Below are 15968 nucleotides of genomic sequence, written 5' to 3'. Positions count from 1 at the left end.
AGATTCTGTCACCATTATAAACTGCTTGTGATTGCACCACTGATACTTTTTGGTGCTTTATTCGCTGCTCAGGGATACATTATGCTTTTGTGTGCATGTTTAAGAAAAGCTCTGTTTTAAGATGGGGCATTGTTTCTGCTGTGTAAGAGATGTTCTATTGATGCCCAATAGTGAATGTGTTTATTGCACATAAAACAAATTTATAAAAACACGGGAACAAGTGGGAAGTAAGTGTCTGTGACATGTGCCTGATGTAAACCAGGTGCATATGCTACTAATGCCGACCTGCGCAGATGGTAAGATGTATATGGCTCAGCATATAGGTGTATATACGCTATTTTTACGTCTGGCTTTTTTAGCGTAAAATATGCTCCTTTTGCAGCCAACACTGACTCAGGCCCTAAGTCACAGGACACCTTGGACTTCAAAAATAAAGATATACTGCTTTCACCAGGAGCTTCATTTGTGAGAGCCCTCAGAGTAGTGGGGATCACTTGTGTTGTAGAAGTAAGTAGGGGCGGGCTAATTCACCCACTCCATCAAGTTTAGTCATTTAGCAGTTTACCTATTATTAATTCATTCTGTGGTTGGTAAGAGAATCCTCCTTAAGGTAACCTCAAAGGAACCTTCTCTGCACCTAGTGCACTATCCCTGTATTGACTTTAAGTAAACCATGCTAATTCAAAGTGACTAGTGCAGCCATTTCTATCTAAATTCCGCTATCTGCCTGATAATAATTTTATGAGCCACAGTGAACTGTGGCTTAGTCCTTTCCTATAAAGCCAGGCTAAGGTGTCATAAATATAAATCAGCCTTTATGCATATTTTGGATATCCTGTTAACTTTATACATGACTATTCAGGGTTGAGCGAGATTGAGGGGCAGTAAAGGTTATTTACTACCTGCAAAATATTAAGACACACAGTGCGTTATGACGGTTATACCTTCATTACTAGGGATGTGCACCGGCGACTTTTAGTGTCTCGTGTTTTGTGTTTTGGATTCGGATTTTCTTGAGGTTTTGGGTTCGGATTTGTTTCGCAAAACACCTGCCGAAAGGTTTTGGTTCGGATTTAAGGTTTTGGATTCGGATTTTTTTTGAAAAAAGCATAAAAAGTTCAAAAATTAAGTTTTTGGGCTTATTTTCACTCCTACGCTATTATTAACCTCAATAACATTCAATAACAATCATTTCCACTAATTTACAGTGTATTCTGAACACCTCACAATATTGTTATTAGTCCAAAACGTTGCAACGAGGTATCTTTCTGGACTGCGTAGTGGAGTGGTCCCCACAATATAATAAGAAAACCATCAACTGGTCTTAATTACACCAAAAATTGTACCTGGACTGCGTAGAGGAGTGGTCACCACAATATAATAAGAAAACCATCAACTGGTTTGAATCGCACCAAAAATTGTACCTGGACTGCGTAGAGGAGTGGTCACCACAATATAATTTAACAACCCTCAACTGGTCTGAATCGTACCAAAAAATGTACCTGGACTGCGTAGAGGAGTGGTCACCACAATATAATTTAAAAACCCTGAACTGGTCTGAATCGCACCAAAAAATGTACCTGGAAAGCGTAGAGGAGTGGTCACCACAATATAATTTAAAAACCCTCAACTGGTCTGAATCGCACCAAAAAATGTACCTGGAAAGCGTAGAGGAGTGGTCACCACAATATAATTTAAAAACCCTCAACTGGTCTGAATCACACCAAAAAATGTACCTGGACTGCGTAGAGGAGTGGTCACCACAATATAATTTAAAAACCCTGAACTGGTCTGAATCGCACCAAAAAATGTGCCTGGACTGCGTAGAGGAGTGGTCACCACAATATAATTTAAAAACCCTGAACTGGTCTGAATCGCACCAAAAAATGTACCTGGACTGCGTAGAGGAGTGGTCACCACAATATAATTTAAAAACCCTGAACTGGTCTGAATCGCACCAAAAAATGTACCTGGACTGCGTAGAGGAGTGGTCACCACAATATAATAAGAAAACCATCAACTGGTCTTAATTACACCAAAAAATGTGCCTGGACTGCGTAGAGGAGTGGTCACCAGAATATAATTTAAAAACCCTGAACTGGTCTGAATCGCACCAAAAAATGTACCTGGACTGCGTAGAGGAGTGGTCACCACAATATAATTTAAAAACCCTGAACTGGTCTGAATCGCACCAAAAAATGTACCTGGACTGCGTAGAGGAGTGGTCACCACAATATAATAAGAAAAAAATCAACTGGTCTTAATTACACCAAAAATTGTACCTGGACTGCGTAGAGGAGTGGTCACCACAATATAATAAGAAAACCATCAACTGGTCTTAATTACACCAAAAATTGTACCTGGACTGCGTAGAGGAGTGGTCCCTACAATATAATTAAAAGGCCCTCCTCGGGTCTGAATCGCACCAAAAAATTTATCTGGACTGCGTAGAGGAGTGGTCCCTACAATATAATTAAAAAACCCTCCACGGGTCTGAATTCCACCAAAAAAGTTTATGGACTGCATAGTGTAGTGTTCCCCACAATATTATTTAAAAATTTTGCAGCAACAGTCAACGTTGTTTAATATATCTGATACACCTCTATCTGGACTGCATAGTGGAGTGGCCCCGGTACTAAATTTGGTATCGGGGCCACAATACCTCCTCCAACTTCCAAGTGTAGTGTTTATAACATATAAACACTACAGTAATTCTAGCACGTCAATACCTCTTGTTTTAAATAATGACAGGGCATTTTACTTTTGGTTTAATTTTTTGAATTTGTTGACATTTTGTTTTACTTTTTGAACATGGCAAACTACTGTTGAATGGTCACATAATGCCAAAAAAAGAGTTGCAAGATGGAATTGTCCTTGGGCCCTCCCACCCACCCTTATGTTGTTGAAATAGGACATGCACACTATAACAAACCAATCATTTCAGCGACAGGGCCTACCAAACAACTGTGGCTGAAATGATTGGTTTGTTTGGGCCCCCACACCAAAAAAACAATTCATCTCTCCCTGTACAAACTAAACAGGCTCTACTGAGGAAAGATGTCGTCTTCATCCTCAACCCCTGATTCCTCTCCCCCTACAGTGTGTACTTCCTCCTCCTCACACATTATCAATTCGTCCCTGCTGGACTCCACAACCACAGGTCCCTCTGTACTATCTGGAGGGCAGTGAGGAATTGATTATTCATTTTTATAAACATCATTTTTTCAACGTTGTGAGGAAGCAACCTCCTTCGCCGCTCACTGACCAGGTTCCCCGCTGCACTAAAAACTCTTTCCGAGTACACACTGGAGGGGGGACAACTCAGGTAAAATAGAGCCAGTTTGTACAGGGGCTTCCAAACTGCCTTTTTTTCCTGCCAGTAACAATATGGACTGTCGGACATGTCTATTTGGATGGTGTCAGCAAAATAATCCTCCATTTTTTCAATTGTGACAGCATCCAATGCAGCGACAGTAGACATGTCTGCAATGGTTGGCAGGTCCTTCAGTCCGGACCAGATGTTATCAGCATCCCCGCCAGCGGCTCTTTTAGGAAAACTGAGCTTTTTCCTCGCAGCCATAGATGTGGAAGAAAATGAGGGTGGAGATGTTGGCATGTCACGGTCCTCTTCAGAGGACAATCTCCTGACCCCAGGTCTTTGCACCGCTGTAGACTTGTGTCCGCCGAAAACAGAGACACAACATACGCTTTAAACCGAGGATCGAGCACGGTGGCCAGAATGTATTCCTCTGACTTTAAAAGAGTGACCACCCTCGGATCCTGGCAAAGCGTACGAAGGGCTACATCCACAAGAGCTACATGCTTGGTGTAATCGCAATGGTTTACCAGCTCCTCCCTCACTTTCTCCAGCTGCTTCTGCAACAGCCTGATCAGGGGAATCACCTGACTCAAGCTGGCAGTATCGGAACTGACTTCTCGTGTGGCAAGTTCAAACGGCTGTAGAACCTTGCACAACACGGAAATCAGTCTCCAATGCGCTTGACTCAGGCACATCCCCACTCCTTTGCCTATGTCGTAGGTGGCTGTGTAGGCCTGAATGGCCTTATGCTACTCCTCCATCCTCTGCAGCATATAGAGGGTGGAGTTCCAGTGCGTCACAACCTCTTGTTTGAGGTGATGGCAGGACAGGTTCATGGTTTTTTGATGTGCCTCTAGTCTGCGGTAGGCACTGGCTGAATGCCGAAAGTGTCCAGCAATTTTGTGCGCCACCGCAAGCATCTCCTGCACACCCCTGTCACTCTTGAGGTAATGCTGCACCACCAAATTAATGGTGTGGGCAAAACATGGGACGTGCTGGAAATTGCCCATATTTAATGCCCGCACAATGTTACTGGCATTGTCTGACACCACAAATCCCCATGAGAGTCTAAGTAGGGTAAGCCACTGGGAGATAATGTCCCTCAGTTTCTCTAATATGTTGTCAGCGTTGTGCCTCTTATTAAAGCCTGTAATACACAACGTTGCCTGCCTTTGCACGAGCAGCCATTTTGTAGATGCTGCTACTGATGCAGCTGTTGCTGTTGCTGCGGAAAGGGATGCATCTACCCAGTGGGCTGTCACAGTCATATAGTCCTTCATTTGCCCAGAACCACTTGTCCACATGTCCGTGGTTAAGTGGACAGTGGGTACAACCGCAATTTTTAGAGCACTGGGGACACTTGATCGTACTTCTCTGTACATTTTTGGTATCGCCTGCCTAGTGAAGTGGAATCTCGAAGGGATTTGGTACCGTTGACACAATACCTCCATCAACCGTCTAAATCCCACTCCACTGATGGCGGACACCGGGCGCACGTCTAACACCAACATTGCAGTTACAGCCGCAGTTATACGCTTTGCAATAGGGTGACTACTATCGTATTTTGTGGTCATGGCAAACGACTGTTGGACGGTCAATTGTTTTGTGAAAGACTTAGCGGTCTTACGACTTCCCCTCTGGGAAGATGACCGACTAACAGCAGCAACAGCAGCAGTGGCAGTAGTAGGCGTACCGCTGCAGGATTCCTCGGATGAATCCCGTATTGAAGAGGACTTAGTCTGGCTGCTGACTTGGGCTGCAGGACTGAATCTGATGGAGATCGTGGAGGAAGTTGACAAGGAGGGTGTTGCTGGTGTGTATCCAACTGGACCACGGGATTTAGGTGTCCCTGTACCGATGACGGTCCTAGCCCCAGTTCCTGAACTAACCACTGAACTATGAAGGTTATTCAGGTGACGTATAAGGGAGGATGTCCCTAGGTGGGCAAGATCCTTACCCCTGCTTATTTGAGCTTTACATAAGCTACATATGGCCATACATTGGTTGTCTGGATTTGGATAAAAATAACTCCAGACCGAAGAGGTGCATTTTTTGGTCTTCTGACCAGGCATGACGATGGGCTTTTTCATCCCATGGACATCAGCTGTTTCCCCCTCTGGTGCCTCATTTTCAATAACCACATCACCATCCTCATCATCAAGTTCCTCCACAGCGCCAGCTACATCATCAATAGCCTCCTCCCGAGCCACCTCTTCCCGTACAGTGATGGGAAGGTCAGGCTTGACAACCACCAACACCCTTGGACTCGCCTAGGGGATTTGTGATAATTTCTCTTTAGAAGGCAGAGTTGTTTGCTGTTTTGTTGCTGACAGCATAACTCTCTTCAATTTTTTGTAGGGGGGGAGGAGGAGGAGGGCTAAGATCCTTGGGTGAAGCTGAACCAATAGTCATGAACACGGGCCAGGGCCTAAGCCGTTCCTTGCCACTCCGTGTCGTAAATGGCATATTGGCAACTTTACGTTTCTCCGCAGATGATTTTAAGTTTCTCTTTTTGCTACTTTTACTTAACTTGGGCTTTTTGGATTTTACATGCCCTGTATTAGGAGATTGGGCATCGGGCTTGGAAGACGACGTTGATGGCATTTCATCGTCTATGTCATGACTAGTGGCAGCAACTTCAGCATTAGGAGGAAGTGGGTCTTGATCTTTCCCTACTTTATCCTCCAAATTTTTGGTCTCCATTATATGTAGCACAAGATACTGCAGAATGTGTGAACTTGGTAATATTGCAGTACCAATGGGCTTATACTGCAGGATTGGTTTTGCAAATTTTGTTGTAATTAATTTTTTTTTAAATTATTTTTTTGTATTTTTTTTTATAAGTTTTTTTACATTTTTTAAACACTTGGGAATAATGGGGAAATAACTATGCCCTTAGAAGCACAGAGCACAGGACACAGTACCACTGGACTGAACAGGACACAGCACAGGACCCAGCAGCCCCACTGAACTCAAAATTGACAGAGCACAGCACACAGCACCACTGGACTGATACTGCAGAACACAGCACAGCACAGCACAGCACAGAACTAAACAGCACAGCACGAGATCTACCAGGACAGAGGACCACCTAACACACCCTCCCTCTAGCCTGATCAATGCCCGAGTGAAGATGGCGGCGACTAGCGGGGAATTTATAGGATCCGAGTATCGCGAGATCCGACAGCGGGATTATGACTCCGAGCCTCGGTTTCAGGTTCTCATTTGGCGCCAATACCCAGATCTGTCTCGGATCCGACTCTGATTGGAAACGTTCGGGTGGGCTCGGATTCACGAAATCCGAGTGCGCTCATCTTTATTCATTACATGTAACTATTGCATACCTCCCAACTATCCTGATTTAGGATGGACAGTCATAATTTGGGGGGACAGTACTGTCGCTCCCCTAAATGGAGGTAAGTTCCCACCCTCCAAGGTAAGATGGTTCAGTGGACACCAGAGACAGGAGCCGCTGGTCCACTGGACATTTTGAGGGTCTTTTTAGGGGATAGTGGTTGGGATGTGGCCTTCTTTTTCAAAGTGCTGGTCACGCCCTGGAGAATGCGATACTCCCATAGCGTGTCATGGTACATGAGTGTGTCTAGCTCACATTCAGTAAAGACTCCCAGATTCGCCCAGCTCATTCCATCAGAAGGGAAATGTTGCACACCTTTATTGGCAGACATTTTGACATACTAAAGCAGTGGTCGCCAACTTGGTACCTACTGCCCACTAGTGGGGTATTCAGCTTTCATGGTGGGCGGTGGGGTTTTTAGCAATGTTCCACATTGCTAAATGTTAGAGACAGGACCGCTATTATCCGTTTCCATGGCAGCCTGATCCCCGGTGGTGTAGTGGTAGGAGGAAGTAGGACATGACTCCAGTGTCCAAAATGCGCTACTGAGCATGCTCCTGAAACCAGCTTTTGCGCTTTAATGCTCAAAGTGAACAGACGCATCTAGTAGCTGCTATGCACATATTCAGTAAGACTGGGTTTAACTTAATTTACAGTTTTGGGAGGATTTCCCCTTAACCAGTGATAAGTATATTATACTTAATACTTATGCTTAATATAAGAAGCAGAGAGCCTGTCCACCACAACAAGAAGTGTATCCTGCACAGATATGCAGAGACTGTGTCACACAGTGTTACAGTGCATTCCAACCGATGGTAGTCATTAGAGCAACTGCCACAAACCCGACAAAACTTACCCCGATATGGATTGGCCGAAATTGACATTCCCTACACAGCGCTAATTCCGACTGATTAAAAAGCAGAAGTTTAACAATTACGACGAATGAAGATGCTGGAAAACCTAAATGACGTCCCTTTCAAGGGGAACAGTAGTATTTCTAGTGTTAAAGGGGTAACGCAAGGAGACACCGCCTGTCCAATGTACAAGTGTTATTAAAACACCTTGGTCAGGTGGCGCCAGGGCCGGTGCTAGGGTTCTCAGCGCCCTAGGCAAAATTTCAAGATACCGCCCCCCCCCTCGCGAACACACCAAATACCTGCCTCACAGACCCATACCTACTCGACTGTGTGCATTTGTGTTTAGAAAAAAAATTAGCCTTACCTCCTCCAGCGGTCCAGATGCCGTGTTGCTTGATGCAGAACGCTGTCCAGACTCCACTGCAGACACAGGATTTCTAGAGGGGAGGTATCCAGGTGTTAGATTTCGGGGGAAAAAACTTGACACAATAAGCCTATGAATTATGCATTTGTTAAAGGCAATGGACGGCCCTAACATGTCCCTTCATCACACACGTTCCTTCATCACAGCACTGCACCCCCCCACTGCACCCCCCTCTGCATCACACCACTGCACCCCCCTCTGCATCACACCACTGCACCCCCCTCTGCTTCACTTGCAATCTATGGTGTAGAAATTGTACCCCATAGATTGCAAGTCAAATATAAAGCATGTAAATAGTCGTTTTCTCCACCATAGTTTGAAAATCAAATATAGAGCATGAGGTGGCAAATAGTCATTTTTATACGGTAGAAAAATTACTATTTGGCACCTCATGCTCTATATTTGACTCGCAAAGTATGGGGGAGAAAATGACTATTTTATTGGCACCTTACGCTCTATTTTTGACTTGCAGCAAGTCAAATAGTGATAAATAATAGTACTTTTTCTCCCAAATACCTTGCAAATGAAATATAGAGTATGACGTGGCAATAGTGATTTTTATACCATACAAAAATGACTATTTGTCACGTCATACTCTATATTTCAATTGCAACGTATTTGGGAGAGAAATTACTATTATTTACCACCTCATGCTGTATCTTTGATTTAAAAACTATGGTGGATACAATGATTATTTTATTGGCACCTCATGCTCTATATTTGACTTGCAGCAAGTTAAATATAGAGCATGAGGTGGCAATAAAATAATTATTTTATCCACCATAGTTTTTAAATCAAAGATACAGCATGGGTAGCCCTTATAGAAAAAAAAAAATTATAATACAAAAGAAAAAAGATAATAACAAAACATAAAATATAAAATGGAGATACTCAGTTTTTCTTATTCCTCAAGGCTGGTCAGCAAGTGCAGGAGGCCTCTTCAATGGCTGCCCACTGCTCCTCAGCTTCTCACATCAAAGGAGGAGGGTGGAGCACAGCTGTGCATGCTGGGAAGGGAGGGAGGCGTCAATAAATAACTTTAATCACACTGTAAGTGACAGACAGTGTGAAACTATTACTGGGAAGGTCACATGATCACTGGCATCAGTGATCATGTGACTGCATCAGGAAGCCCGGGCGCATCCATTAATAGAAAGAAGAGGAGGCCACTACAAAAGCTGACTAGATTTTCTTATCTAGTCAGCGGTGTGAGACATAAGTGCAGTGGCGGAGGAGCGCCTGCTGCTGGTTTTTAGTGACCGCCGCCGTCCTCTTCTAAGAAGAGGACGGCGGCGGCCACTACAAAAGAGCAGCAGGCGCTCCTCCGCCACTGCACTTATGTCCCACACCGCTGACTAGATAAGAAAATCTAGTCAGCGGCGCCCTGCAGGTCCCGGCGCCCTAGGCAACTGCCTAAAGTTGCCTAATGGGAGCGCTGGGCCTGGGCGGCGCCTCCTTGCATTTAGCAATTTAACACTAGAAATACTACTGTTGTCCTTGAAAGTGACTTTTGCAAGTAGCTGCTGCTTATATAGCATACTTGCCAACTCTCCCGGAAAGTCCGGGAGACTCCCGAAATTCGGGTCAGTCTCCCGGGGTCCCGCGAGAGCTGGCATTTCTCCTGCATCCCGTAATTCACAGAGAATCGCGCCATTTTGGCACCGCCCCCTGCAAAAACACGTAATTTACATTGCGGGGGCGGGGCCAAAATGACGCCCTCCAGTCATGCCCCTCTCCCGGAAACAAGTTTCAGGGAGTAGGTAAGTATGTTATATAGTTAAATATAATAACGCTCCCCTCTAAAAATTACTTAGTACTTACACTAAATAGAGTTACTGAGGCATATGTGGGTGGTAAGAAAATTGTACCATCAACAAAGATACAAAAGTGGGTACTAGGTATTAAAAAGTTGTAGACACCTGTACTAAACCATGAGTAAATTCATAGAATATAAAAATAGGTTCATGATATCACAGGTCAGCATTTGTGCTACAGGGCTGCAGTTTGGCAGCTTTGTAAATAAGCCTTATTTCTAGGGATATTGGTTTAATACCTGAATAAAAGTGTCAGCTTTCCCTCAGAGCCAAGTTGCATTGTTTTTATAAATCTAGTGTTAAGCCTTCCATAAATAATGGCATTGAGTTGTACTATGATCACATAGATAGAATTTCTTTTCATGACATTATGAATAAGGGGCATACTTAAGAATGACCGCATTGTATGAAAGATATTTTTCAATTCTCATCGCATAGATAAGGATTGAATTATCTTTTATATTTATATAAAAAAACTCCTCAGAAACAGTCGTTCCGAAACACAGCTGTTCCTTTGAAATGCAAAACTTACCACTGCCTCTTCACTTCCAAAAAAAGATTGAGATCCACGGAGGTCCTCTTCTAATTCCAGTGTGTATGTGCTGCCTAAAAAGCTTGGGCATGCGCACAAACTGCCCTGCAATTCACTGCTGGAGAGGGAACGGTGTGTGACAGGGAGGGATCATGTGATCCCTCCACCAATGCACTGTGAAGCTCCACTCTTCGGAGCAGAGCTGAACAGTGCTGAAAAATAGCAGAAACGGTAATATACAGCAGCCTGAGCTGGCGTACATTACCATATGTGAAAAAGCATTTTCAAAAGCTGTTAAGTTGCGGTACATAACAGTCCCCATAGACATCTATAGGGAGTGATATGTATTTTGAAAAAAAATGTCGATACACTATAGATAGATTAGTTAAATACTTCAATTTGCGTCTATTCCCCAAAAACAGCCATTTTCGGGGAATTGACATGTAAAGTAACTTTATTAAATAGGCCCCTAAATCTGTGTTTGTATATTTACTACTAAGTTTATTTTGTGTAATGTAATGCAAATATTTGTGTCACCAAAGCTACCAATAGCCAATCATTATTTTTCAAGGAAAGTCCCTCCCTGACATCCCATATGCATTAGTCATGTTCTGCTAACTGCCTCTATATTGTACCATTAATCTGCAATTTTTTTTTCTAAATTCTGTGTTTATGGCAAGTGAATGTATTATTAACTTATATTTTATAGAAGTCACAATATAATTTGCAGAACAAATATTATCAGATGACCTATAGTATTTATTTAACTTGTACCATAAACAAGAGATATAAAGGTTGGCTGTATGTTATTGGAAACAATATATGGGAAACATGATTTATTTCGAAAAGAATGCATTTTCTAAGTAATCTTTTCTTGCTGAGTCATACAAGTGTAAATAATTGTCTTAGATATGCTTTGTTCTAAATTTATAGTAACACATTTCAACCGACTAACAACTTGTGAAATGCTGACCTCTGAGGCAACAAACACACCCTTCTTTATTCAAAGTTCTGCTGCCAATCCCTATCAAAAACACTGATGTACTTTAGCAGTGAGGGAGGATTTGACACTCCTTTAAAGTTAAGTGTGGAGGGGAGAATAATTTAATTCATTCAATAGCATACTACTACTATTGACTGGTATGTATGATGGGATCAATGTGCCCTTTCTAATTCAGCAAATAATGCACACTGACTGATTGCTGGAGTGGATCCTGGTTAACTACCTGACTTAAACTTGAACAATGGTAGTGTCAGAGTTTCCAATATCATAATAATATGAACAGCAAGCCGTAGCTCAACGTCGAGATCATAGACAAAACCAAAAATCAAAGACACTATGGGCTTGATTCATGTTCGGATGTAAATTATATTTATACATTCAATACATAAATCAAGATGCTCTCAATGTGTACAGTATATGCAGGACCTGATTCATGTTCGGTCGTAAGTCCTTTTGAGCGCTGTATCTTGCATGAAATAGCTCTGCGTATGTTCAGAAACTGACCATATGCCAATGCATGCAAAATTGCATGCGATTCATGTGTGGTACCCCAAAGCCCTGTTGAACAGCACAGAGGAGTGCATAAACGGCTTTAAAACGCAGGGCTACAAGGGGTTAATTGTGCTCCTGAAAACTTGTGCCCAGGAGTGATTGACAGGAGGAGGATGAAGGCCCTGATTGGCTGGGGGAGTAACAGGAAGAGGTTGTGCAGGAAGGAGGAGAGAGAGAGCAGCATGGTAGAAGGAACAAGGGGGAGGATGTGCAGCCGAGCAGAGAGAAGATAAGCTGCTGCCAGAACTGTGACATTGCCAGCAAAGCGGACGGAGAACAGCTGGGGACACGCAGTGGGGCGCCAAAGACAGTATTCACTAACTACAGAACTCTTTTCAAGGTAAAACTTAGCCTGTAGTGTATTGTACACACCCCAGTTTAAGAGGGAAGAGTGATGAGAGAATCTATCCAAAACTGACATTGCAATTAAGACGGTCGTTTCAGCTATATCCTGTGTGTGTGTGTGTGTGTGTGTGTGTGTGTGTGTGTGTGTGTGTGTGTGTGTGTGTGTGTGTGTGTGTGTGTGTGTGTGTGTGTGTGTGTGTGTGTGTGTGTGTGTGTGTGTGCTGATATCTGGACATTATACACTGCTGCAGAGCACATGTGCTGATATTCATTGACTGTTGAGAGAACAGCGCCATCTTGTGGCTGAAATGAGCAACAGCCCTGCTTTCTACTATAATACTTAACCCTTGATGGAAACCTCTGCAGGACATTGGAACACTACCCAAATTCCTGTGCACAGGTCAGCCCAGGACTGAGTGTAAAATATGGTAACGTTACCGGGGATAATATTGGTGCACCAAATGTTTTAGATGATGTTAATGTTATGTGATTTACCTAAGAATTTATTTGTTAATATTGAAGGTGTGACATTCAGTGTTAGTGGTACCGCTGCAATTCAAGTAAACTCAGCAGTAGATGCTAAAAGTGGGGCGCCTGACCCATAGGGAATAGCACGGTACCCCAAACACCTGAATAAGAAGTAGCCCTCTAGTGGGCGCGGTAGTGACCGTAAGAGTCTTGATGGGTTATTATTGATGGTTATTGCATCATCACCAGTCAGATATTGTTAACATGAAAGTAGTAACTGTGATTACCAGTGTGCCTTATTAGACAATGTGTATTGAAGATGTTATCGTTATTCTGCCTTATACTCACCAGGTGTATGTTATATGTTAAATGCTATTGTGCTCTATGCTGATCAGATGCATTATTTTGTCATTACTATTGAGCTGAAAGGGTCAGTGGCGCGGTGGCTTACCAAAACTATCCTTACCGCATTCTCAATAAAATCAAGTTGTTTGACCAATCTTTGTCCCTTTCATTAAAGTATTTATCTTCTGACCACAGATATCCAAAAGAGAAAAGAACCTGACTCGTATGTGGGAGACAAGGTAAGGGAAGGATTTCCCATCAGTACTCGACCACCACATAAAATTTGGCGTCAAACCGAACAGGATCCGAGTGCATCAGGAGAGTAATACCCTCAGTGAAAAATGGATCAGCAACCGGCAGGGCCACAAAACCCAGAACAGGCCGCCCCAGCAGCAACACCAAATATGCCCATAACCCAACCGTACTATTTTCGGGGCCCCATGGCTCCCGAAGTACAGCGGAGACGACGACAAGCTACAGACGACTTCATTCACAGAATTCAAGAACAAACTGGAATCCATGTTCCGGCTATACCCGTTGAATAAACAGCAGAAAGTGGAGATCTTAATAGGGCAACTCACAGGGTCGGCGCTCAGAGAAGTAATCTCATGGCCAAGGGACGACAAGAAAGAAGCGGCACAAGTTTTAAAAAAAAATTCCACAACGTTTGAGACAAGAACTCTTCCGGAGCTGAAGATGAAACTATATGCTCGCAAGCAACAACCGAACGAGACACTGCGGGACTATGCCCTGAGCCTACAAGAGATGCTAAGAGCCATTCAGGCAGTGGACAAAGAGGAAGTACGAAACGCGGACGAAGCCCTGACCGTACAATTCGTAGAAGGAGTCGCCCAAGAAAGCATTAAGATTCAGCTACGACTGATGAAGGCACAGATGCCAGGCAAAACCTTCCTAGAGTTTAAAGAGACCGCCATCGCCATTGTCGGTAACCAACGGAGAAGGGAGGAAGAATACCCAGAATTGGTGGGCTTCAGAGAAAGCGCAAGCTCGAGGGGGGCCATGGCAAGCAGCACAGAAAAATCAATACGGGCCCAAGAATCGGTAATACAGAGCAGTCAGTATCCCACCGGAGACCCAATGCAAACGCTCAAAGAGCAAATGGAGGAGCTGGCCGTCGGAATGGCAGAAATTCAGCGGCACCCACCTACGGGAAACCAGAGTGGAGGCCCGAAAGACAAAGACCAGCCCGAGGCAGGTGGGAACCACCTCGCGAGTATGTACAGCGATCGCCCAACCAATTCGATAGTCAAGGGCGCCCGATATGCCGCCGGTGCCATGGGATAGGACACATAGAACGAAACTGCGACCAAAACGAACATTTAAACTCCGACACCCCGAGATTGAGGGCCGAATCTCGGGGTGAGCCCCGGGGATAGATCCGGATCCAGAAAACTGGAGGCCCCAGTTCATCGGACAATGTCCCACGTTACCCGTTACAATTAATGGAGTGGAGACCCTGGCTATGCTTGACACGGGGTCGCAGATTACGACCATCCGGCTACCTACATTCCACAAGTATTGGGGCAAAGAGCAGCTGTTATCACCACCCCCAACCTGGCTGCGGCTGACCACCAGTAAAGGCCTCGAGATTACGTGTGAAGGGTATTGGGAAGCAGACATCCAGATCGGAGCGACCTTGTTTCCAAGACAAGGCTGTCTCGTCACCGCCCCCTGTGAAGGGAACATAGCCCCCATCATCCTGGGGATGAATGTGCTGCAAAGATGCCCGGATGAGCTAATGCCAACTTTGAAGGGTAAATTAACCCATGCGGCGTCCCCCGGTCATCAGGCCTTTCAACATGCTGTTCGGCTCCTACAAGGTCATCAAAAGTCCGCTGGTCCCCATGTAAAGCTTTTGGGCACTGTCAAGTGGTTTAATGTGCGGAATGGATATGGCTTCATCAACAGAAATGACACCAAAGAAGATGTCTTTGTCCACCAGACAGCAATAAAGCGAAATAACCCATGAAAGTTTCTGCGCAGTGTTGGAGACGGGGAGACTGTGGAATTTGATGTTGTGGAGGGAGAGAAGGGTGCCGAGGCAGCAGAAGTGACTGGCCCTGGTGGTGTACCAGTAAAAGGAAGCAGATTTGCACCCTACCAACGAAGGTTTCTACCGGCCAAGAGGAGAGAATGCTGCAGAATCTGGTGGAGAAGTAAGTGCAGAGCAAGTGAGCGAGGGAGTGAGAGCAGAGGAAGTGTCCCCTCAGCAGAGACCTGTTCAGCGCAGGCGCCCTCCTCCGTTCTTCTACAAACGGCAGAAGAAAGACTACGACCGGGATGCGCAGGCCTGTCGGCTGCCAGAAAGGAGCATCGTCCTCAAAAAGAATAATCGACCACGGAGTAAGCTTGATCTCAAGTGGAAGTTGAACCCGTATGTGATTACGGCCGAACCCATATCAAGCTCCGCCCCAGGCCAGACCAAGGGCCAGAAGAAACATCAAGGGATGACTGGGACGAAGAGCCAGACGATGGCGAAGGGACTTTGCCTCAGCTGCCCACTGACCCTTTCGAGCTACTATTGGCGGTATCAGGATTAGAGATCTACTGAAACTGTTGTATATAATGTATATTAAAACTGCTGTCATTGAAAATGTTTGCCATTATAACTGTTGTAGATGTGTGATTTGAGTTGATAAAGAACAACCACCTTTATGTCTTAATGCGTGAGGACACGCACCTGAAAAAGCGGGGGTAAATGTGGTACCCCAAAGCCCTGTTGAACAGCACAGAGGAGTGCATAAACGCTTTTAAAATGCAGGGCTACAAGGGGTTAATTGTGCTCCTGAAAACTTGTGCCCAGGAGTGATTGACAGGAGGAGGATGAAGGCACTGATTGGCTGGGGGAGTAACAGTAATAGCTTTTTCCCCAGATCATACCTATACACAGGCTGCAGGAAACAATTAAGACGGTCGTTTCAGCTATATCCTGT

General features: G+C 44.5%; 1 protein-coding gene across 2 annotated transcripts in view; it reads right to left on the bottom strand.

Moving 5' to 3' along the window:
- CD164L2 (CD164 molecule like 2) overlaps positions 1-15968 on the bottom strand; it is a 94253-nt gene that overhangs the window by 66701 nt on the left and 11584 nt on the right. The window contains exons 1-2 of one of the 2 annotated variants that reach the window (XM_075198124.1): positions 8847-8960; positions 7896-7968 (exon numbers count right to left, since the gene is read on the bottom strand). The exons of the other annotated variant lie outside the window; for it this stretch is intronic. The gene's annotated coding sequence lies outside the window, so the exon portion shown is untranslated. Of the gene's footprint in view, positions 1-7895; positions 7969-8846; positions 8961-15968 lie in introns of those variants that run through there. 2 annotated transcript variants of the gene reach the window in all.

Source organism: Mixophyes fleayi, chromosome 2 (assembly GCF_038048845.1).
Source record: "Mixophyes fleayi isolate aMixFle1 chromosome 2, aMixFle1.hap1, whole genome shotgun sequence".
NCBI lineage: Eukaryota > Metazoa > Chordata > Amphibia > Anura > Limnodynastidae > Mixophyes > Mixophyes fleayi.
Note: the sequence above shows the minus strand (reverse complement) of the source record. Positions and strands in the feature narration are given on the sequence as shown.